Source organism: Oryctolagus cuniculus, chromosome 17 (assembly GCF_051225735.1).
Source record: "Oryctolagus cuniculus isolate XC-2025 breed Fujian yellow rabbit chromosome 17, ASM5122573v1, whole genome shotgun sequence".
Lineage (NCBI taxonomy): Eukaryota > Metazoa > Chordata > Mammalia > Lagomorpha > Leporidae > Oryctolagus > Oryctolagus cuniculus.
In genome coordinates, this window is record NC_142883.1 from 6379851 (window position 1) to 6402826 (window position 22976).

Consider the following 22976-nt stretch of genomic DNA (forward strand, 5'->3'; position numbering starts at 1 on the left):
GAGGCTCTCACTTTTCTTAGAAGGAAAAAGAGAGAGAGAAGGAAGTAGACTGGGACAGCAGCGCAGCACCTGCGCCCATGCAGTGGGGGAGACGGGCAGCTCCTGCCCTCGCCCGGAGCCCCGAGAACCCTGCCCGGCCTCAGCCCTGCTCTCTGAGCCTCTGAGCCAGGACAAGCACCCAGGTAGACAAACGAGTCAGCCCAGACTGAGAGTGTGGCCGACAGAGACACCTAAGCACCGGGCTCGACTCCATCGTAGGAGAATAAGAGCTTTCGGTTCCCTCCTGGGCAGATGGGAGGGGGGAGGAAGGGAGAGGGCAGAGAATACGAGGGAATGAGAGCCGAGCCCGCAAGGGGAGAGCCCCAGTTCTCAGCGTGGCAAGGGGAACAGCAACACCGCCACACGAGCCGGCATTCCCGGAGCTTGGACCAGAGGCCAGTCGCGCACACCCAGCGCCTCTCCTCTCCACGAGGTGGGCGGGATTCCCGCCGTGCAGGTGCAGAGACTGTGTGTGACCTGGTGGTGAGAAAACCAAGGTTTGCTCGCAGGAGTGCATGGTGCCAGAGACCGGTCTGCCTGACCTTTAGCCAGGGAAGCCCGGGGTTGCGGGTGGGGCTAACAGTCTGCCCCGAGAGCCAGGTCACCCTCTGCAAAGTCCTTTGGACGTTCTTGCAGGATTGGGTGAGATTTTGTGGGAGAGGGGATGGCGAGCACAGGAAGGGGAGGCAGAGACAGACACACAAGGCTGCTACTCTCCTCTCAAAACCACGGACGAGGACTCGGAGAGGGCTCCCTTGCTGGATCCAGGCTACGTCTGGAGTTTGTTTTCGTACTCCCTGCGGGAAAGTTAATCAATTTCAGAACCAACCCCTTCTGGGCCAAGATGACAACCGTGAGAGAAGGGATTGGTTCTTAGCTGCTGGGTTTGCTGGGCAGCCAGCTCCCCTCCCAGCTCCATGGGGCCACGTATTGACACTGAAATATCTCAACAATAAACAGCTATCGACGGCCCCCGAGGTCAATACCAAGACTCATTGACCCAGGCTGCAAGTATGGAAGGCGGCAAGCCCAAGGTGACTATTCTACCTGGAGGGATGAAAAATAAATCCTGATAAGAACCAAAAATAGAAATCAATGGGTGCACTGCGGTGTGCGCTGCGTCGCCTCCGCCCAGCAGCGGGCTGTTTTCGGAGGTTCCAGGCCTCTGCTGCCTCCAGACACAGAGCTCAGGAGTGGAGAGGAAGGAGGGAGAGAAAGTGATGCCCCTCTGGCCATCCTGGCCAAGGAGATCGGCCAAATTGGCCGCGGAGGGGCAGCCCAAGCCCCAGAGAGAATCTCTGTGCCTCTGGCCACTCTGGGCCCATCCCTGGGAGAAACCGCAGACCGGAGTCTGCAGCCACGTGGTCTGGGGTGGGCGTGGCAACGCGTCCACCTCCACAAAGCGTGCTTCCCTGGACCTGCACCTGTGGGATGATTGACAGGCCACCTTTGGGGGAGGGGGGCTTCAGCTTGAGGAGGAGACGGAGATCTACGGTAACCACGAAGTGGAGGAGGGAGCTGAGCGGGCCACGGGGGACGGGCGCGTGGCTCTTTCCTGAGCATCCCGAAGCTTTCAGTGTCTGTGCTGGGATGTGTCCTCTCCTGACCGGGCCCTTTCTGTTACGGCTGTTTGTTTAGGCTTAGTTAACTTCTCTCCCAATTACAAAAGGAATCCACGTTCCTCGTAGAGAATGTCAAGCCTGCTGGGGATGAGCTGGCTGTGCTCACTCCAGTCGTGCAGGCTGTGTGCGGAGGCGGGGGTGAGGGGTGGGCTTCAGGCTTTGAATGCAGCCGGAGCTGGGTTCGAGTTTCAGGTGGCAGACCTGTGGTGCTGCCAAGTCAGGGTGTGGCTGGGCTTCCCTTCCTTGTGGGGCTGACAGGAAGAAGAGATAAGGATTTAGGTGAAGCACCCAGCAAAATGCTACTAAAGGAGACAAATGCCGGGTCTGATCGGGAAGCACACTCACAGGCAACTCGGGAACAGAAATGGGATCTACTGAGGAAAGACGCCTTAGCAGTTCCTGAGAGAATGGCGCACACGACTTCATTCTCACCAGTCAGGAAATCAGCGAGAAACAGGCGGAGCCTAAAGGAAAACTGACACTCAACGTCACCAAGAGTGCTCGATCCTAAGTGTCCTCATAAGTGATATGATTCAAGGGATAGATTAGTTTGATTTAATAATTTCACCTTGTGTTCAAAAACCGTAACATCACTTGTGGTCTATAAATACACACATGAGTGATTTGTCAATATATAATTTAAAAAGAAGACGATCAAAATTGATTAAAGCAGAGGTATCAAATAAAAGTCCGTACGAGTCAGGAACCAATCAGAACGTGCGGAACCATGCCAGGTATCTCAAACCAAATGAGTTTAACGCAGGGGATTGGTCGCATGGGGATGCCTACCGGTTGCCTAGCAACAGTAAGAGGATGATGGACACAGAGGGGAGAAATCTCTAGCCTCAGCCAGTCCTACCGGAGCTTGGACCCGCGGGGGAGGGGCTGAGAATGCTGCGGGAAGTCCTTCCCCCGACCCTGATGCAACATGGGGGAGACTGGCGGGCTGGTGCTGGCCCCTCCCCTCTTCCCCTTGTCAGTCGGTGCCTCCCACTGGCTGGTGGGCAAGGCAGCCTGCAAATGCGGTTCCTGGAGACACAAGACACAGCTCAAGGCCAGGGTCCTAAGGAGTTTCTAGGTAAATTCTACTGAACCTTCAAGGAACAGTTGATTCCTGATAAGCAAATCATTCCGGAGCAGAGCAGGAAATGAACGTGTTTCAAATGATTTCTGTTGGCCCGCGCTACGGCTCACTAGGCTAATCCTCCACCTTGCGGCGCCGGCACCCCGGGTTCTAGTCCCGGTCGGGGCGCCGGATTCTGTCCCGGTTGCCCCTCTTCCAGGCCAGCTCTCTGCTGTGGCCCGGGAGTGCAGTGGAGGATGGCCCACGTGCTTGGGCCCTGCACCCCATGGGAGACCAGGAGAAGCACCTGGCTCCTGGCTACGCCGAACTGTCTCTCTCTCTCTCTCACTGTCTAACTCTGCCTGTCAAAGAAAAAAAAAAAAAAGGCTGTGTTAATTGCTGGTGGGGATGTAAATTGGCACAGCCATTTAAATCAAATGATTTCTGTGAAATAGCAGAACGTGCTAGCAAACCCCAAGAAGCACACAACTAAAAGTCAACTCCAGGAGCCAGCGCTGTGGTGCAGCGGGTTAAAGCCCTGGCCTGAGGTGTCAGCATCCCACATGGGCACCAGTTCAAGTCCTGGCTGCTCCTCTTCCAATCCAGCTCTCTGCTATGCCCCTGCACCCACGTGGGAAACCCAGAGGAGGCTTCTGGCTCCTGGCTTCGGATTGATGCAGCTCCAGCCGTTGTGGCCATCTGGGGAGTAAACCAGCGGATGAAAGATCTTTCTCTGTCTCTACTTCTCTCTGTAACTCTGTCTTTCAAATAAATAAAATAAATCTTAAAAAAAAGTCAACTCCATTAGTAAAATTTAGAGGCAAAAATGTACAAATCAAATTCATTCATGTATTAAAATAATAATGTTACACTCAAGTTTAATTTGTTTCAGGAATTACAGAACGGCTCAATATTGGGAAATAAATTCATGTCGTTGTTTACGTGAACAAATTAATGGAGAAAACATTCAGCCCACTTCTGTGGATACTGAAGACAGATTTGGGAAAATCCAACACGTTCTCCCACAAAACCCAAACCTTGGGGCTTATAGCAAAGTTCCAGTTTGCGGAGTACGAGATGGTTGTGGGAGTAATTTTTCCCCTTTTCCCAGGAGGAAAAAGGAACGAACTTTATAACCGGTCCCATCCCCCAGCACGCAGTGGATTTTGGAGGGACCGTGGTCTGAATGATGGTGTCCCCTCCAAAATCATGTGAACACTTAGTGCCCAAGGTTTTGGGGGCGATTAGGTCTCAAAGCCTCAGCCCCATCGCGAGATTAAAGGGACCCGATAAAAGGACTTGGGGTTGAGGAAAGCACATGGTTGCCCTTCTGTGCCCTGCCACGTAGGACACAGCCACAAAATGTCACCTCGCAGAGTGTGCCCCTCAGCAAACACCAGCGCTGGCCGTCGCAAGCTTGGATTTCTCAGCCTTCAGAGCTAAAAATACGTGTGTCCTTCAAGTCAGCCAGATTCCGGTATTTTGTTGCAACAGCGCAAACAGAGGAAGACAGAAGGTTTGAGCGTATGAACTGGATTGGTGGGTAAACCTCTCCTCTTCCCATCACACCCCTTACTGACCTTGCACCGTCTCAATGACAAAAGACGACACCAGAGAAGAAGTGTCCGTCTGGCAGAGCTCCCTTCCCACCGTAGCAAACCAACCACCAAACACAGGAAACACCTCGTGTTCAAGTCTTCCTCCCTGAGAACGGCTCCCATCGCAGGGCACACATCATCTGTCATTTACGGTGGAGTGGAGGTGAGCAGAAACAATAGGAAATAAACAAAAAGAAGGGGCTGGCGCTGTGGCACAGCAGGTTCACGCCCTGGCCTGAAGTGCCAACATCCCATACGGGTGCCGGTTCTAGTCCCGGCTGCTCCTCTTCCAATCCAGCTCTCTGCTGTGGCCTAGGAAAGCACTGGAGGATGGCCCAGGTCCTTGGGCCCCTATACCCATGTAGGAGACCTGGAAGAAGCTCCTGGCTCCTGGCTTCAGATGGGCACAGCTCCGTCCATTGAGGCCAATTTGGGAGTGAACTGTTGGATGGAAGACCTCTCTCTCTCTCTCTCTGCCTCTTCTCTCTCTGTGTAACTCTGACTTCCAAATATAAATAATAACTTTTAAAAAAGAAGTATAAATATTGGTAGAGGAGATACCAACCCATCGCTATTTGCACACAATGTGAGAACAGCCTACAGAATATGGGAGAATCCACTGGAAAAACCGCCGGGCGGAGTGAAGCTGAATTCAAAGTCAGCATACGAAATCCAGTAGCCTTTCTATTCACTACAATAATCAACTAGAAAATTCGAATTAAAAAGAAAAGGTGCCATTCACAATTGCAACAAAAACTATAAAATACCCAAGCAAGCCTAACAAGGTATATAAAGAACAAATTGGCAAAACTTCACAGAAAGACACAAAAGAAGAATTAGATAGCATTCCTCTGTGGGAAGACTCAACCCTTGAAAATATGGGAATTCTATTTGTATTGGTATGCTAACGTAATTTGGTCACAGTTAAAATCCAGACAGGATATTTTAACTTCACGAGTTGTTCCTAAAATCCATACCGAAGAAGCAATGCCTAAAAATGGCTGAGAAGTTCCTGAAAAGGAAGCGCAAGGAGTAGATTCTTGCCCTACCAGGGAGCAAAGCACCCTGCACGGGGGTTGGGTGCGGTCACCTGGTGAGGGGCCCAGAACAGATCAGCAGCTCCACCGAGCGACACGGAGGCCCAAGCAGATATTGTATGCATGGTGAATTAGCCACAGCCAGGAGCCTGGGACTCCACCCGGGTCTCCCACGTGGGGGGCAGGGGCCCAGGTCCTTGCGCCATCTTCTGCTGCTTTCCCAGGTGCGTTCGCGGGGAGCTGGCCAGCATACACAGAGGCACCACTGTGGCCACCCAACCCTGCTGTGCCACAGAGCCAGCCCCGTGATGTGGGTGACGTTTCAGCAGGAATCAGTCGACTACACATTAATCGCGTCTCTCCCCTTTGAGTGGGGCAGCTAAAGCTGCATCACGTCTCACTCGAAAGCAGACTCGAATATCTACACCGAAACAAAATGCAGCCTTTGAAAAAAAAGTGTTACTCTATGGCTGCTGTTTGTTTTTGTTTGTTTGGTTTTGTTTGTTTGTTTGTTGACAGGCAGAGTGGACAGTGAGAGAGAGAGACAGAGAGAAAGGTCTTCCTTTGCCGTTGGTTCACCCTCCAATGGCTGCCGCGGCCGGCGCACTGCGGCCAGTGCACCGCGCTGATCCGATGGCAGGAGCCAAGTACTTCTCCTGGTCTCCCATGGGGTGCAGGGCCCAAGGACTTGGGCCATCCTCCACTGCACTCCCTGGCCACAGCAGAGAGCTGGCCTGGAAGAGGAGCAACCGGGACAGAATCCGGCACCCCAACTGGGACTAGAACCCGGTGTGCCGGCGCCGCTAGGCGGAGGATTAGCCTAGTGAGCCGCGGCGCGGGCCTAAGGCTGCTATTTGTTAAAACATCCTTGTGCTGTGGCAAGTTTCTCTAAGGGAAAACAAAGGACTTAATCCTAAAGGAAGACATATCGCAATCTTAACGCAAAAAAATCTAATCCCAAAAAATTTTTACAAAGCAGAACCAAAGTTATAATCTGGGAGAAAATACATATAATACAGTTAAAGGATAAAAGAATAATTTATAGAATGTATAGAAAACGATTAATTTAAAAAGTCAAAATACTCCATTTAAAAATGAGACACGTGGAGTGGGCATTTGGTACAGGTTGGAGTGCCTGCTTCGCGTATTGGAAGCCTGGGTTCAAGTCCCAGCTCCGCTCCCGACGCCAGCCTCCTGCTAACCCACACCCAGGAGGCACCGGTGATGGTCCGGCAGTTGGGTCCTGCCACCCACACGGGAGGTCCAGACCGCGCTCCAGGCTGTAGGCTTCTGGCTTCAGTCTGGACTGATTTGGGTGTTCTAGACATTTGGGGAGTGAACTGGTAGATAGAAGACCTCTCTCTCTCTCTCTCTCTCTCTCTCTCTCTCTGCTTCTCCCTCTCTCTCCCTTTCCTTTCTTTCTCCCTCTCTGTGTGTGTCTACCATCCAAATAGCTAAAGTTAGTGATAAATAAAAACAAGACAGTGCTTGAGACTTAGAAGGGAGAAGTGACTAAGAAGTCTTTTTCAAGCACTGGCTGTGAAGCGGTAGTGAGAAAGGTGATGGAGACTGTATCTGCTCATCAGGTTCATGGTCGGCAGGGCGCCGTGATCGCCGCTCACCTGCAAATCCCGGGTTCCGGTACCTTCCCCGCGGTGAGGCTCCCCCAGTCCCGGGAGCAGCCAGTCTGGGGACTTCCGTCCCCGGGGGGCTTCAGATCTGGGTACGTCAGCATCCCCTTCCCCTCTTGTACGCCCCAAAGTCCATGCAACCAGTTTCCTGTACGAAACACCTGCTACTCCGAGTGCTCACGGGTGTCAACCATTGTACCCCCATGTCATCCAGCGTATGTCGCGCAGTCATAGGAAAAACGGATAGACTTACGGCTCTGAGGGGGTCTTCAGAAAGTTCACAGAAACGGGTATTTTGGGGAAAAATACTGCATGGCCCTCAATAATTTTTTTGCGATAAATTAAACTTAACTTTTAAGTCCCTTTTTTAAAATTCATTTTTATTTGTGTGAAAGGCACAGAGACAGAGAGAAGACAGAAATCTCCCATCTGCTGGTTCAGCCCCCCAAACGGCCACGCAGCTGGGCCTGGGTCAGGCTGAAGTCAGGAGCCAAGGTCTCCCGCGAGGGTGGCAGGGACCCGGCTGTCAGAGCCGTCCCTGCTGCCTCCCAGGGTGCAGAGACCAGACTCACACCCCAACACTGCTCGCGAGCCGCGTCTTCCCAAGCAGCGCGTTAACTGCTGAGCCCAGCGCCCACCCCTTGAGGACTTTTCTCCATAAACTTTTTGAAGCATGCCTGGATCGTCGTCGACAGGTTTCTGAGACACGCTGTCAGAGGAAATAAGTCACGGAAAAACATGTTTCGAGTGATCCGGTTCACTGCGAAGTGTGCTCACACCCACACAGGGAGGTGACAGAACGAATACGTCATCGAGTCACTGCCAAGAGGAACCCTGGGAAGACCAGCAGGGTGGAGGGCCCGACGGGGCAACAGCCACGCCCCCTGTCTATCTTCTGCCGGCTGAGCCTGGAGAAATTGGTTGTAAGCGACAAAGCTGAGCCTGTGCGAGGGAACGCGGCCCCCAGTGTCCCCTCCCACCGGCCGTGGCCTCTCTGCGCTCGGCACTCACAGCAGGTGGAGGAACCATTTCCACCCTCTGCCGGAACGCGAACCCACTTGCTGCCCGAATCGATTTGCTCTGTCAGGGCCAATTTCCCAGCATCCTCTCTGGTCCCCAGCTCTGGGCTGGGGGGGGGGGTACAAAGGCTTCCCCTGCTGATGCAATCATTCCCGACTCCCCCTCCTGCAGCTCCCACCCCTGCTGGCCCAGGGGGCTTGCCCTGGGGGCTGGGAACCATGCTCCCGTGGGCATACGCACTGCGCTTGCTCGGTTTCTGTTCAGAAATACTCAGAGGACCACAAGAGATGCCCCAGTGGGTCCCCTAAGCTTTCTGAGTGCTGGCCCCTGCCGCCGTGACATGGGGGCCATTCTCCCTCCCCCAGCAGTCAGAAAGGACACCCCTCCCGCACTTGGCCTGCTTGAATGAGGAGGCCACGGTGACACGAGAGCAGCCAGCACTTTAGACTCGGGGGCAGCGTCCCCTGCCCCTTGCTGGAACCGTCCTCGCTCTGGGAGCTACACCTGTAGGCACACAGAGCTGCAGCTGTAGGCACACAGAGCTGCAGCTGCAGGCACAGGAAACACACACTGGCCGGCGTGAGTCATCGCAGGTAAGAGTGAGAGCGCCTCCCCACTCCAGCCTACGATGCCCAAGCTCACGAATTGTGTCCCCCTGCGTCGCGACCACGGGTTTCCTGTCGCTGTGACCCACCTCCTAGAGGGCAGCAGCCCAGCCTCACCGGCCTTGTCCCCAGTCTGGTGCCTCGGCGGCAGTTCCCAGAGCTCACTTGGCTGCTCCATCCGCTGGCAGGTGCGTGTGGCAGGTGCATCCAGCGCATGACCATCATGTCTTCAGAAGAAATGTCCTGGCTTACCCAAGATCACCGGAGACTGGGAAGCTTGCTGGAGGCAGCAAACTCTTGAGTGCTTGTTGGGTTGTTTGCCTTCCTCTGAAGAGCGGGCATCTCTCTGGAGCGTCCAGAGCCCTGGGGCTTCTGGCTGGTTAAGTGCTATTAGCGTGAGGTCGCCCCCAGGGGGACCACAGCACGGCCCATCCACACGTCCCGATCTGACAGCAGACGGTGCCCTGGCACGCATGTGCTGCTGTCTGTCCCCTAAATGTTTCAGGTCCCCGTTCTTGAAGGGCACCGAAAACCTTGCACTTGCCAGCTCGGAGGCTTCAGACCGTGCACAGAAGCTGTGTTAATTTGTTCCAGGAAAGCAATAGCGCTTGCCCAGGAGCCAGAAGTGCGGCTGGCACTTTCTTAAATCAGGGGAAATCCCTGGGCATCTGCCGTGATCCTCCTGGCTTTGTAGGGGTTGGGAACACGAATCAGATCGCGAGCACCAGCCCTGCCCCTGCTAAGTCGCCGAGGCCCGCGTCTCTGCAGTGCCTCCCAGCATGCAGTGCGGTTTTGATTTGCTATCTTGCGAGCGCGGAGGTCAGGGAGATGGCTGTCGGTTTCAAGGATGTCCACTTGGCCTTGTCCACCACAATAGCTCTTCCTGCTAATACTTCACAAGCCAGCGAGTGAAGGTGAGGGCTATGCCTGCCTTAGCATGCACTCGTTCTGACTGCATGTCATAAACCGGGAAAGCGGCCTCCTATCAGGTCCATGGCCACTGTGAGATGACCTTGGGCTAGAAATCCATTTATGGCCTGCCCTGCTCTAACAGGGAAGACACCGGTGCCGCTCTGGTCCCTGGATGCCACTGTCGATTCGGACCCCATCAGGTCCTTGCAAGATCTGGGTCTCTCCTTTCCTGATATACAGTAGTCCAAGTTATAGGACTCTCTCCAGGATCCAGGAACTCCATCCCGGTCTCCCACGTGGGCAGCAGGGGCCCAAGCACTTGGGCCATGTTCTGCTGCTTTCCCAGGTGCATTAGAAGGGAGCTGGATGGGAAGTGGAGCAGCTGAGACTCGCACCAGTGCTCATATGGGAAGGCGGCATCGCAGCTGAACCCACCGCGCCACAACGCCTGCCCTCCGCACAGGACATCTTGTATCAAGGGGGAGTGGGCTTCTTCTGAAAGCCCTGGGGGCTCAGGGGGTCCTCTGAGGTCCCCGTCTCAGGCCACATTGTTACTGCTCAGGCCCTCCTCTTCCCCAGTTAGGGCCCTACCTTTGCTGTAGCAGCCTCGCTGGGACTAGGAATTCAAACTTCTGTCCAGTTCTGCCTCTGCTGAAATTGGGTGCCGCGCCTGGTCCTCAGCCCCGGGGGGGCGGGAAGGACCGCACTGCCGACGCTCTGACTTCCACACCCGGCTCTGACTCGCTGATTAGCGGACCTGGGCCTGTCGTTTTCTCTCTCTGATGCACCGGTGGCTCTCAGAAGCAGCCACTCCTTTCCACAAGTCACATAATGACTGTCTCTGCCAGTCTGCTCAGACGCCAGAAATATCGTGAAAGCCGCGCATCCCTTCCAAGTGTGGGCTGTCACAGCAGCGGCACCTGCCAGGGACCAGCCACTCTCCCCCACCCCCGTGGCGGGCTCCTCGCTGCCAGCCACCTCCAGAATCCCATCTTTGGTGGCCGCAGCTCCGGGTACCGCTGCCTGAGGTCGGGCTCAGAGCCTCGGTTCTCCCAGGTGGTCCCTGGGCCGCGACATCAGCATCCCCCGACTACTTGCTAGAAACGCACAGTCTTGAACCCTCCCCTAAACCAGCTGAAACGGGAATTCCGGGGAGGAGGAAGCAGGGAGGCCACGGGGGTCCCACTGACGCTCTGCCTAGCCCCAGGAGCACAGGAGTGACCACAGTGCCCCAGCATGGTGCCCCCTAGGGTCACTAAGGCCAGCTTTGCACACCTGCATCCGGGAGCCATTGGCCAAGGCATCCCCCAGCTTCCTGGGAAATGGGGAGGGGGTTGGTTTCCAGGCATCTTCAGCTCCACTTGGCAGTGGGCAGTCCCCTGGGGCGGCCGCCTCTCAGAGCCCCTGGGGAATGGGCGCGTGGCCTGGCCAAAGGGCAGGTGGCAGGGGCCCCAGCAGCACCTGCTGCCAAGTACCCTGAGCCTGTTCATTTTCCTCATGCCTTAAAAACAGAGCAAGGCAGGGAGAGTGACAGCAAATGCATTGGAGAAGACAGCGGGAACCTGGGACTTGAGCCTCAGCACCCGACTCTAGGCGCGTGGCCTCTGACCCCAGTTCCCTCGCTTAGAATACGGGGCTACGGCTGCTCCCCCTGGGCTATGAATGTGAACTCAGATCGTAAAGGCAAAAGTTTGCATGGAGAACGTCAAGTCCTGAAGGGATAGTTCCTAGTTTATGCTTTCTGTAGACTCAAAGAGCAGTCTATATTTTACCCGTGGTGAGAAGGATTTATTACAGAGGTGGCACAGCCTGGGGCGTGGGGTTGAGTATTTTCATCTTAATGAGACACCGACAAATCAACCTTCGAAATGATGGCGGCGTTCGCTCTCCCACCGGCAGCCGCGTGCGTGTGGCTGACAGCCGGCTGGCCAGTCCCCTCTCGCTGATGTCGGCCCCTCCAATGGGCATGGGAGGCGGGGGCAGGGGGTGCCCAGGGAGACACACATTTGACTACACCATTCCTGGCATTTGTGACAGAGACAAAATTGGAGATGAGCCAGGTGGCCCTTATTAAGGGGATGACGGCGTCGGCGGACGGCTCTGTGACAGTTCCAGGGGCTGAACCGACCGAGCCACGTATGCAGATGTCAAGTGGAAACACAAGCTGTCCGACATTATGCCGCGTGTTATGGCAGTTACACGTATGTTTAAACATAAAACAATATCAGCTATTAGTTAGGAATAGACACACTTTTAATCCAAACAGAAGAAATGTGCCCCAAATCCACTCCAAACTATTCGTGGTTACTTATGGGGGCAAAGATATGGGACTGGACCTTTATCTCTAAAATGTGTATTTCTTCATGAAAAAAAGTTTGGAGAGAAAATATGAAAAAAAAAAACGCTGGCCACTGTGGATCTGCCATAGCAGATGCAGAGTTGGAAACTTTTTTTTTCCATTTTAATTATTCCTCTCACGGCCCAGGGCAAACTTCTTCGTATGGCTCACGTTTTATTTCGCAGTGCTGTTTGGCGCGGGGTGTTGGTGCCAGCCAAACAGCCGTGAACTTTGCCCCCTGTGGAATGGCAGCCTGAACTTGTAGAAAGTACCAAGATGGGAAATGACAGGGTGTCATGATGAGTCGATCAGGAGAGCTAAATTTAAATCAAGGCGTTGGAAAAGGCATGGCGAGTCGAGACTTGAAGTTTGGCAGGAAGTAGCAGGGTGGGGGCGGGGGCACTGGGGCTGGTGGACTTGACCCCAGGCCTTGCAGGAAGCCACCTCTGTTGCGGGGGGAGGGTCTGAAAGGAGTCTGGGGGAGTGAGGGTTGGGGTGTGAGGGCAGGAGGCGTTGCTGGCCATGCAGACCAGGCAGGCCCAGGCAGGCATGGTGGCTGTTTGTGTGTGTGTGTGTGTGTGTGTGTGTGTTTTTAATTTTGTGAGTATCTTTGCAAGTTTAAAAAAAAAAAAAAGGATGAGTAATGAAGAATCTGCAATCCGTTTTGTAACCTTTTCATCATAAAAATGTAAATGCAGATCCGCACCAGGAGAGCCCGCGTGCGCTGCTTCAAGACGGACTCGCTCTCACGTCCCCGGCCCACCTGGAGAAAAACCAGCACAGCCCATCGGCTCACACACGTTCCTCCAAAGCCAGGGGCTTTCTTTTAGGGAAAAGAATCTCCCGCATGCAACGGTGCACCTCAAAGGATGATACTTCCAGAATAGACCAAATACCGATGTCTATTTTTGGTAAAGATTTAGTTATTTACTTGCAGAGGGAGAAAGCAAGAGATATCTTCCATCCAGTGGTTCACTCCCCAAAGCCGGGAGGCAGGAGCTTCTTCCAGGTGGGTGCAGGGGCCCAAGCACTTGGCCCATCCTCCACTGCTTTCCCAGGCGCATTAGCAGGGAGCTGGATCCGAAGTGGAGCAGCCGGGACTTGAAGTAGCACTCACATGGGATGCCGGCACTGCAGGCAGAGACTTAACCCTGTATGCCAGAGTGCCGGCCCCAGACTATTTTTTCAAAGACTTACGTAGCCCGTGATGCCACCTGCTTTTAGAACATGGTCCTGGCTGCCCTGTGCAGAATGGCCTTGGAGCTGCAGGGGTGGAGGCAGAGCTGGGAGGCCCCATAAGAGGCCCGGGTGGGACTTGGTGGGGTCGGAGGAAGTAGAGAGTTGAGTCTGCCTTGGAGGTAGAAGCGCAGACGCGGTGATGGAAGGGGCAGGGAGGAGGAGCAGGCGGAGACGCCAGGATGCCCGTCAGGCTCTGGCCAAGCATCGTGGAAAGCAGCCCCCGGGGTGAGCCGGGACGGGGCTGGCAGGAAAAGGGCAGGTGGGGGGACAGCTTCAAGGCCATCTCTCTGCTCTCGAGATCCTGCGTGATGAAGAAGTGCCTGCCTTCCTCCCTGGCTTCCACATCTCTCCTCCTCCTCCTGGGGCAGGAGGTCCAGGCTGAAGCCCAGGGGAGCCAGGCAGCCCCCCCCACTCTGCTTTCCAGAGGGGCCACAGCTGTCTGGGGGCTGCCAGGGGGACCGGCCAGCTGGAGGAGAGAATTCTGGCCTCCGGAGGTCCCGGGATCCATCACCCGCGGCCCGAGCAGTGGTCCCTGGAGTGGGCAGGAAGGTGGTGACGTCTGCACACAGGAAGGAATTGCATCGCTGGGATGTGCCCAGGCCAGAGACCAGGGCGGGTGGGCGGCACGGTAGTTAGGGTACTGCTTAGCCTGCCCACATCCCATATCAGGGTGCCCGGCTCAAGTCCAGGCTCCGCTTCTGGTCCTAGCTGTCTGCGATGCACACCCAGGAGGCTGCAGGGGATGACTCAAGTCCCTGGCCCCCACGTGGGAGACCTGGGCTGAGTTTCCTGGTCCTGGGTCCAGTCCGGCCCAACCCTAGCTGGTGCGAATATTTGGGGAATGAACCAGGAGGCAGGAGCTCGCTCTCTCTCTCTCTCTTTTTCTCTCTCTCTCTCTGCCTTTCCAATAAAAATAAGTAATTAAGCCTTTTCAAAAGTCTTTAAAAACCACCAGAAAGCCGGCGCCGTGGCTCACTAGGCTAATCCTCCACCTTGCGGCGCTGGCACACTGGGTTCTAGTCCCAGTCGGGGCGCTGGATTCTGTCCCGGTTGCCCCTCTTCCAGGCCAGCTCTCTGCTGTGGCCAGGGAGTGCAGTGGAGGATGGCCCAAGTGCTTGGGCCCTGCACCCCATGGGAGACCAGGAGAAGCACCTGGCTCCTGCCATCGGATCAGTGCGGTGCGCTGGCCGCAGCGTGCTGGCTGTGGCGGCCATTGGAGGGTGAACCAACGGCAAAGGAAGACCTTTCTCTCTGTCTCTCTCTCTCACTGTCCACTCTGCCTGTCAAAACAAAACAAAACAAAACAAAACAAAACAAAACAAAACACCAGGGAGAGGGCAGAGGAGGTATAGACTGTGCCAGGTACAAAGAACTCCATCCAGCACCCATAAGTGAGTCAGAAAAAGCACCCCGGGTGACAGACAGTACTGAGCACGGGCCGTAGTTCCAGGGCCACACTCCTTGTCTCATCTGCGTGTGTGTCACCACGGAGGGCTGTGGTTGGGACAAGCCCATGTAGACCTGGGCTGAGCATTTAGGGAGGACTGGGAGAGGGGCTCACCCTGCACGAGGGTCTTCCCATGCCAGCTTCCGCGTGACAAGGCAGCACCAAGGGGCTGTAAATGTCCAGGGAGGAGCCTGTCCCAGCCGGTCCCAGTGGTCAGCCCCAGCCCACGTGGCTGTGAGGACCCTGGGTTAAGGGCTGAGCGATGCCACCTTTCAGGAAAGCGTTTTAGAGCCAACAGCCAGAATTCCAGGGTGAAGGAGAAGGGGCGATCAGAGAAACAGCGGCGGAGCCTGTTTTGCATGAATTCAAAAACTTGGCAGGAAAAGCTGGGTGAGCCACGGGCTGAGAGATGGAAGAGCCAGAGGGTCAAGAGGCGCTTTTCTCTGCGTCTGCAGGCTCCTGCTTCTATTTAAAGGAGCTACAGGAAGCGTTGGTGAAAAGGAAAAGACTGGATACACCGGAGAGGACCAAGGACACAGAGGACCCTGCGGGGAGGAGCACCTGGTCTCAGCTGCAGAGTTGAAGCGACAGAGGCGGAGCTGTTTGCATGGGCAGCCTTGGTGGTGGCCAGCCAGTAAGCGGGGAAGAGGAATTAAAGCCGCACTTCCCAGAGTGGGCTGTGTGCCCCCCAGGGACCTCGTTCAAGGACAAACCCTCGCCCCTCGCTCAGTAGGTCTGGGGCTGGGCCTGAGAACCTGCATCCCCGACCGGTTGCCAGGCGACGCCCCGGCTGCTGGTCCTTGTGAACAGCACCCAGCTCCTGAGAGTCCCGGGGCAGTGGGGGTGGAGAACTGGAGGACAGGAGGTGCCCAGCGGCCCAGCAGGGGGCAGCTGCCTAGGGAGAGTGAAAGCCACAGGTCCAGAGAGGACGGGCAAGCAAAAAACATAAGAAGAGCAGCCCAGAAAGCACCGGAGAAGGAGACATCTTGACGAAGATGGGCAGGTTGTTGGCAAAGCGTGGGGGAGGGGTGGCGTGGCTCAGAGCAGAGCAGGTCCCGGGGTCCAGAGAGGGCTGCGGAGGTGGCGAGTGGGGACCCGGACTCTTCAGAGGCCTGGGGTAAGGAAGGTGGTGCCAGCAGGCCCGGCTGTGTCCCTGCACCCCAGACACAGGAGGCTTCTCTCCACCTTGTCTTTGGTGTTGCAGAGTTTCCTGCTGGCGGTGACTTTTAGCCACCAAAGGTCCAGGCACACAGAGACCAGGGAACCTTGTAGCCTTGAACTGCCGCCCTCACACGGCTTCTGGCCAGTACGGAAAAGCTGGCCGACACTGCTCCCTGTAAGGCGACAGTGAGCACAGAACCGGACAGGTGCGCGCCTCGGCATCCAAAAGGCTGAGAAATGAATGGGACAGCAGGACAGCACGCCGTCACTGTCGTCTAGAGCAAGAGTCAGCAAATTGTCCCACAAAGGGCCATCCAGGGCATATTTTTAATTGTTTTTAGAGATTTATTTATTTACTTGAAAGGCAGAGTTACAGAGAGAAGGTAAGAGAGAGAGAGAGAGAGAGAGAGAGAGATCTTCCATCTGCTGGTTCACTCCCTCAATGGCTACGATGGCCCCGGCTACACTAAGCCAAAGCCAGGAGCCAAGAGCTTTGTCCTGGTCTCCCACGTGGGTGGCAGGGGACCAAGCACTTGGGCCATCTTCTGCTGCTTTCCCAGGTGCATTAGCAGGGAGCTGGATCGGAAGTGTAACAGCTGGGACATGAACAGGCACCCGTATGCGATGCTGACATCACGGGTGGTGGCTTAACCTGCTATACTACAATAAGAGCCCCAGTAATGTTTTAAATTTGCAGGCCAGAAGATCTCTGTCACGAATACTCAACTCTGCAGCCATCGTGTGAAAGTAACTGTAGGAGAAACCACAGCCGCTATACAATATGAATGGGCATGAGTGTGTTCCAATAAAACTTTATTTACAAAACAGCTGGTGGGTCAGATTTTGCTCATGGGCTATATAGTTTAACAACCTCTGCTCTAGAGTAAAGTCCAGCTCCATTATCTTGAGTAGAAACTGCAGAATTGTTTTAAAAAAAATTCTAAGCCATCATTGAGGAGTTGGCTAACATTACTGAGTTCTTATTAGACGTCAGGCGCTCTACGTATTATCTCACTTAATCTTCATAGATAAGGAAGGTGCTTTTATTAATCTCATTTTATATATGAGGAAATTAGCACTCAGACCTCTCCGACTCTATGCTCCAGTTCTTGGCCACTCTGGCATTTGGCCTTCTTTAAAAAAAATTATTCATTTATTTGAAGGGCAGAGTTACAGAGAGAGAGAGAGAGTTGTTGATTCACTCCCCAAATGGCCACAGCAACCAGGACTGAGCCAGGAGCTTCATCCAGGTCTCCCACATGGGCAGCAGGGGCCCAAGCACTCGGGCCGTCCTCTGCTGCTTTCCCAGGAGCATTAGCAGGGAGCTGGATCAGAAGTGGAGCAGCCGGGACTCAAACCGGCACCCATATGGGACACCAGCGGTGCAGGCAGTGACCTAACCCAGTGCACCCCTTTGGAGCCCCCAGATGCCTCCATCTTATCCCAAACACGGAGGATATCGGCCCTGGAGTGTAAAGGAATCATTTCTTACACGCTTTGGCTCTGTTGTGCAAGGCCCTACAAAGAGAAGAATCCTGTTCGGAAACCAGGTAAGCAGGGCCCTTGCTCGGAGCACGAGCCAGATGTGTCCATCCTGCACGCTCCGTTAGGAGTCTGCCGCCTGGGACCCAGGCTGCCTGTCCACCTCCTCAGCTCTGCAAACCTTACTTCTTAGCCACTGAATTAACACGCGTGGTCATCTGTATTACAGATACTGCTCAAAGACTGGGTTGCTTCTAGGGATTAATGAGCATTTGCTATCAATGCAAGTATTGGAAAATAAGCAGTGGAGGTGTGAATGGCTTAATTTACGAGGTCAGTGGAAGCACAGACATCCCCGGTGATGAAATCGCAAGGCCGTCCACACTTCCTGTCTGTGTTCTGGTATTTGGACTATACGGAACGTAGGTCTTGCACAGAACCAAACAGGACAAGGCCGTGCCCTCCAAGTGCTCGCCTTCTAACCAGGGAACACAGGCAGTGGATGGGCTGAGGAGTGAAACCTGTAGCACAGGTAAAGGTGCTGACGGGGGCATAAAGTAGGAAAGTGCATCCGTGTGCGTGTGCACCTGCTGTACGTCTCAGCACGGACACAGCAGTGCATGCTGGGGAGGGCACCAGGCAGGGGCTGCTGGGACTGGTCAGCGCCTCAGCTCTGCACGTGGGCACTGTTTTGAAACCACCCCACGACTGGTTTGTCTTTCAAAGTGATTGACAGGGAGCCCCGCTGGCCAAGCACCGGTTCAACCGAGACACTGCACGCAGCAGGTGGGGGAGTGAGCACGTGGACACTTGGAGGGAGGACACTTCAGGTCCCAGAGCCCCAGGGGTCAGCGAGAGCCAAGTGCAGAGGCGCCCCGAGGGAGGGCAAGGAGGGCAGCCCGGCTGCAGGGTGCTCACCCTCTAAGTTGGGAGAAGCCGGCTCTGAGGGCTCCGAAAGGCAGCTCCATCGCCTCGTGTTAGAGTTAGAGTTCATCACACTGCGATCCGAATGGCCCTAAATGAGTCTAAATCCATGTCCAATCAAAGACCCGTGTCCCAGCCGCCCAGGGGCAGGCTTCGCTGTGGTGCTAATGCCCTGACAGCAGACACACAAAAGACATTTGCAAATAAAGCGGCTGCTGTTTTTTTGGTTCTGAAACTACCACAAAGTGCACATTCTGCCCTAGCCAGCTTCCTCCTTCCTGGATCCTCCAGCAGCGGTTTAGAGCGCCCCCTCCTGTCCAGTAATAGCTCTACGCTTCCCAAACCCACATGCTGTGTCTGTGGCTCCTAGTGGCTGAGCTCACCACACACACACACACACACACACACACACGATTCCTGAGTTTCCCCATGAACTCTCTGCCTCCCCCAGCCTCCACAGAGCCGTCAACGCCGTCTCCTTACTCTCTTAACCTCGGGCTCCCCGTCAGCAAAGCCCTGAGCACTTCAACACGGTGCTGCTGGTCTGGGATGGGATGTCCCCCCCCCCCCCCCATCTGTGTCTCTGCATCTCCTTTCCCAGAGAAGCACTGGGCATGAGCAGGAAGGATCATGGGAGTTGGAGTCCTCTCTGCTTGGGTGGAGCCCACCCAATCAGACCCCGGGGCTGGGAAGCTGGGAGCTGAGCCCATGGTGACTTGTGGCCTTAGCACAGAGAAGCTGCGGCTGCAGGCTGCCCCCAGCTCCGCCAGGGGGGTGCACTGCTCCCTAAGGCTCCTTCTCCTAAAGGAGAGAAAGTCAAGTTTGCTGGGCATCAGAGGCTGGGGGTGGAACCAGGAGGAGGAGTGTGCTCCCTGCAAACTCCCTCTGCTGCAGCCCACCCCCCCATTCCTGACTCCCCCCCACCCCGCCCCCAGACTCTGTTTAGATAAGGGCATGAGGGTGGGGTGCCCCTGATGGGATTAGTGCCCCAACGTGGGCTCTCTCTCTCCTTTCTCTCTCTCTCTCTCTCTCTCTCTGCCCTGTGGGGCCACGGGCTAGGAAGAGAGCCCTCACCATAACCCGGCTAGCACCTTGATCTTCCAGAACTGGAAGAAATGGAAGTCCACTGTTAAGGCCTCCGTGACATTCCTCCTGGCAACCCAAGCTGAGACAGGGACCCTCCCCTCTGTCCCCTTCTCCATCTTCAGAACCAGACAGAGCTAAAAAAAAAAGCCATAAGTATTTTTTAAAAGATTTACTTATTTGAAAGGCAGAGTTAGAGAGAGAGAGAGTAGCAGGGGCCCAAGCACTCGGGCCATCTTCTGCTGTTTTCCCAGGCGTATTAGCAGAGAGCTGGATCAGAAGTGGAGCCGCCGCGACTCAAACAGGTGCTCATAAGGGATGCTGGCGTCACAGGCAGAGGCTTCATCCTCTGTGCCACAAAGCTGGGCCCTGGGAGCCCATGGTTGAAGGCCAATGGTTTTGGGAGCTTCCTTCAGGTGACTCTGTAGAAAATCCCTCTGGGTGCCTTTGTCCGGCCCCGCCCACAGCACCCCGGGGAGCAGCCGGGGAAAGGAGATGCCAGGAGTGTGATGGGGAGAAGCAACAGGTGTGTGGAGTTCTGCTCTCAAGGTCCACATTAGCCCGAGTCTCCTGCTGGCCTCTTTCCCTTCCAGACGGAGTTGTGTCCAAGCCTTCCGCTCCCTCTGTCTGCCTTCTTGTCTCCAGCAGTGCCGCACCTGCGCAATGCAGGAAGCAGGGGATGGTGATGGAGGAGTGGGGACAGGGTGAGGGCAGGCGCTTCGGCTGCTGCCTGCCCTTGGCCCTGCTGAGTCGCTGCTGCTCGGCCAGCAGCAGCCCGGCGCCGCAGGAGGACCCTGCTGTCTGACGCTGAACGCCCTGTTCCACTTGCTGTTACATTTGAGACTGAAACTAGGACAGAAATACACAGTAACCATATTGAAAAGCCGGCGCTGGCGCTGCCTGCTCTTTGGTTTCTGGGTTTGATGTGCAAGGATACTGGGGTAAGTAGAATCCTGACCTTCTTTGGGCTCGAGCACCGCTCTCTGCCTGTCCCGGGTTTTGCCCTCCTGCTAACTCTCTGCTGGGACAAGGGGCGCTGTGTGCCTCCCACTCCCGGGCTCCCTGGCCGTCTGCCCCCTCCTTGATACTGAGTGACAGGCTCTGAAGGCGGGCCTGTCGGGCTGCTCAATATTTCTCTAACCAGGGTGGGGAACGCTTTTCTTACCAAGGACCATTTGGATATTGATAACACCATTTGGGGGCCGGGCAAAATAATCAACTTCAAAATCAGCCTGTTACAGATTGACAGAGTCCCACCTGCGGCTGCCCTGGCAGGGCCAGACCACGCTGGACGACCCCCAGCCCTACCCTAGAAGGAGGTAAGGTTTTACACTCACATGGGGAGGTGAGGCATAGCCCAACAGCCCAGGCCTGCTCATTGGAAGTTAAGGTCCCTGCTCACCACCTCTGCCCCTCCCCCTCAAGCTTAAAGACTCGGGTCTTAGAAGAATCTACAATGGGCAGCCCTGGAAAGGAAGGGGGAGGGGAAAAAGACACAGACCCCATCCCCCAGCTTCCCAGGAGTCTCAAACTCGAAAGGGACAGGATTTTGCAACAGAGCAGCACTGTGGAGCCTGGGAAAGCCGCACAGCCCCTCCTGGTGCAACCTTCTAATTACCCTGCTGGTGGCGAGAATGAGGTCACGGTGTCTGCAAGACTTTCCCAGGAAGGAGACCCCTGCGGAGTGCCAGGCTCCTGGCTCAGACTCCTCCCGGGCCAGCAAAACTCTGGTAAGAAGCAAAATCGGTGCGTGTGTGTGTGTGTACGCGCGCGTGCACGCTAAGTCCCAGTCCCTGTCTGCAGGAGGGGTGCAGATTTGCGGTGCGAGCTGCCTTAGGGACCAGCTGCCAAGCAAGCAAAGACCACCTCTTCCCTCGCCCCAGCCAGTGGCCTTTGGAAGATGTGTGGGGTTACATGTGGCTGCATAAAAAGCCTCCTCTTAAGAAGGGCACAAATGCAGTTTGGGGCCCTGGGGCCACCAGCTTAGACTCCTGGCAACCGGAGGTTCGCATCAACACCGGGGAGTCCGCCACAGCCTCAGACCTTGGCGTCCACAGGAACTGCCACCCTCTGCGAAGAGAGACACAGGCTTGCGGCTGCTGCCTTGCTGGCTGAAGCCCTGCAAACCTGGCTCTCAGGCCCCCTCTGTGAGCAAGCAGGGTAACAGCACCCTGCAGACCCGCCGCTCCTCATGCGTGCAGAGCAGTAGCAGGTGTGTGGGAGCACCCACGAGGTGTGAGTGGTGCGGCCTCCGAGGGGGGCAGCAGCTGGTCACCACGAGGCTTCCAACCCCTCCGTTCTCAGATCAGCCAGCACGGGGCGGGGGTGGGGGCTGAGCCAAGGCTGCACACTGAATGACAGGGGTCGGGGGCAGTAGGGCAGGCAGGCCAGCGTCTCAGGTGTTTGGAGAAAATGCCCACAGCACTTTCAAGGTAGCCGAAATGAGGGTCTACAAGTAATGACAGATCTGCTGTGGCGGCGTCCATCCCGCAGCAACCAGAGGGGGTGGCCTCCAGGGGGAGGTGGGCCCCAGGCAGAGCCCCAAACATCACCGGCCAGGAAGGCGGAGGCAGAGAGGTGGGGTCACTGAGAGGAGGCAGGAGCAGCCCTGGGGGCGAGGTGGAGGGGCTCCTGGTTCTCCACCCCCTCCCAGCGGGAAGAGTCAAGGGGCAAGGCCCCTCCTGCGGGGAAGCGGGGAAGCGTGGCCGGCACAGCCAGCACTACAGCCGAGGGGCTCACCAGCGTGTTCTCATTTCTTCTAAAATCAGAAGAATCAACTTCTAGATGGAAGAAACTGTTTGTGCTATGGAACGTTATTATCATTTTCTTTATGCCAACACAGTCACAAGGAAGTAAAAAAAATTTTTTAATGTTGGAGTAATATAATTTTTTTTAATGTTGGTCCAAGACGCAAAGGTGCCGGATGTGCAGGGACGTTCACCCTGGATCTGTGAGTCGGTGCTGGGCCGGGGGAGAGGAGACCTCGGCGCTCTCCTTTGTGTCTCCGGTATTAAGCTCCCCTTCTCAGATCCCTTACAAGTGAGCTCAGAAGGGGGAAAAAAAAAGAAAAAGAATGCATGTGTCTTGGCACGGACTCCACTTTCTTGGCCTTGTGTGTGTCCCTGGCCTCCCTTTGTCCCGCTCCGGGCCTTTCTAGACTTTGGAAAGCCGGCTGTGGGGAAGGGGAAGCTGGAATCCAGGGGCAGACCGGCCCCAGTCCCCCACCCCCGGGTCTCTTCTGCTCCAGGAAGGGTGCTGGGGGTTCCCGCCCGTGGGAGAGGCTGGGAAGCCGGCGAGGCCTTTGGGAGACGGTTTGCAGGCCCAGGCTGGCGAGGGAGCCGAGGGGCTCGGGGCGCGTCCGTCCCCGTGCAGCGCGGCGGCTGGCAGTGCTGCCCTCCGGCGGGTCCCGGAGAGCCGGGCGCCCGCGGCCGTGCAGACGGCTGTGCTGCTGCGGGGCTCGCTCCCAGGCCTGGCGCGGGGCCACCGCCGCCGCCGCCGCCCCCCTCCCGGCGCGCGGGCTGCGCTCCAGTCGCGGCCACGGGGTAGCGCTCGGCCCCCCTCTCCGCGTCTCCGCCTCCGCCGCGCTCGTCCCCGGCTCACGCTGCCCCCGCAGCTCCAGCGCGGCGCAGGCAGAAGCGGCTCTCAGGACGCCGAGCCCGCGGGAAGCGGCGGGCGGCGGGCTCGGCGAGCGGCGGCAGCGCGGCTCCTCCAGGCCGACCGTGAGGCGAACGTGGCGGGCTCCGCGCCCCCGGAGCCGGAGCTGCCTGCCGGGCTC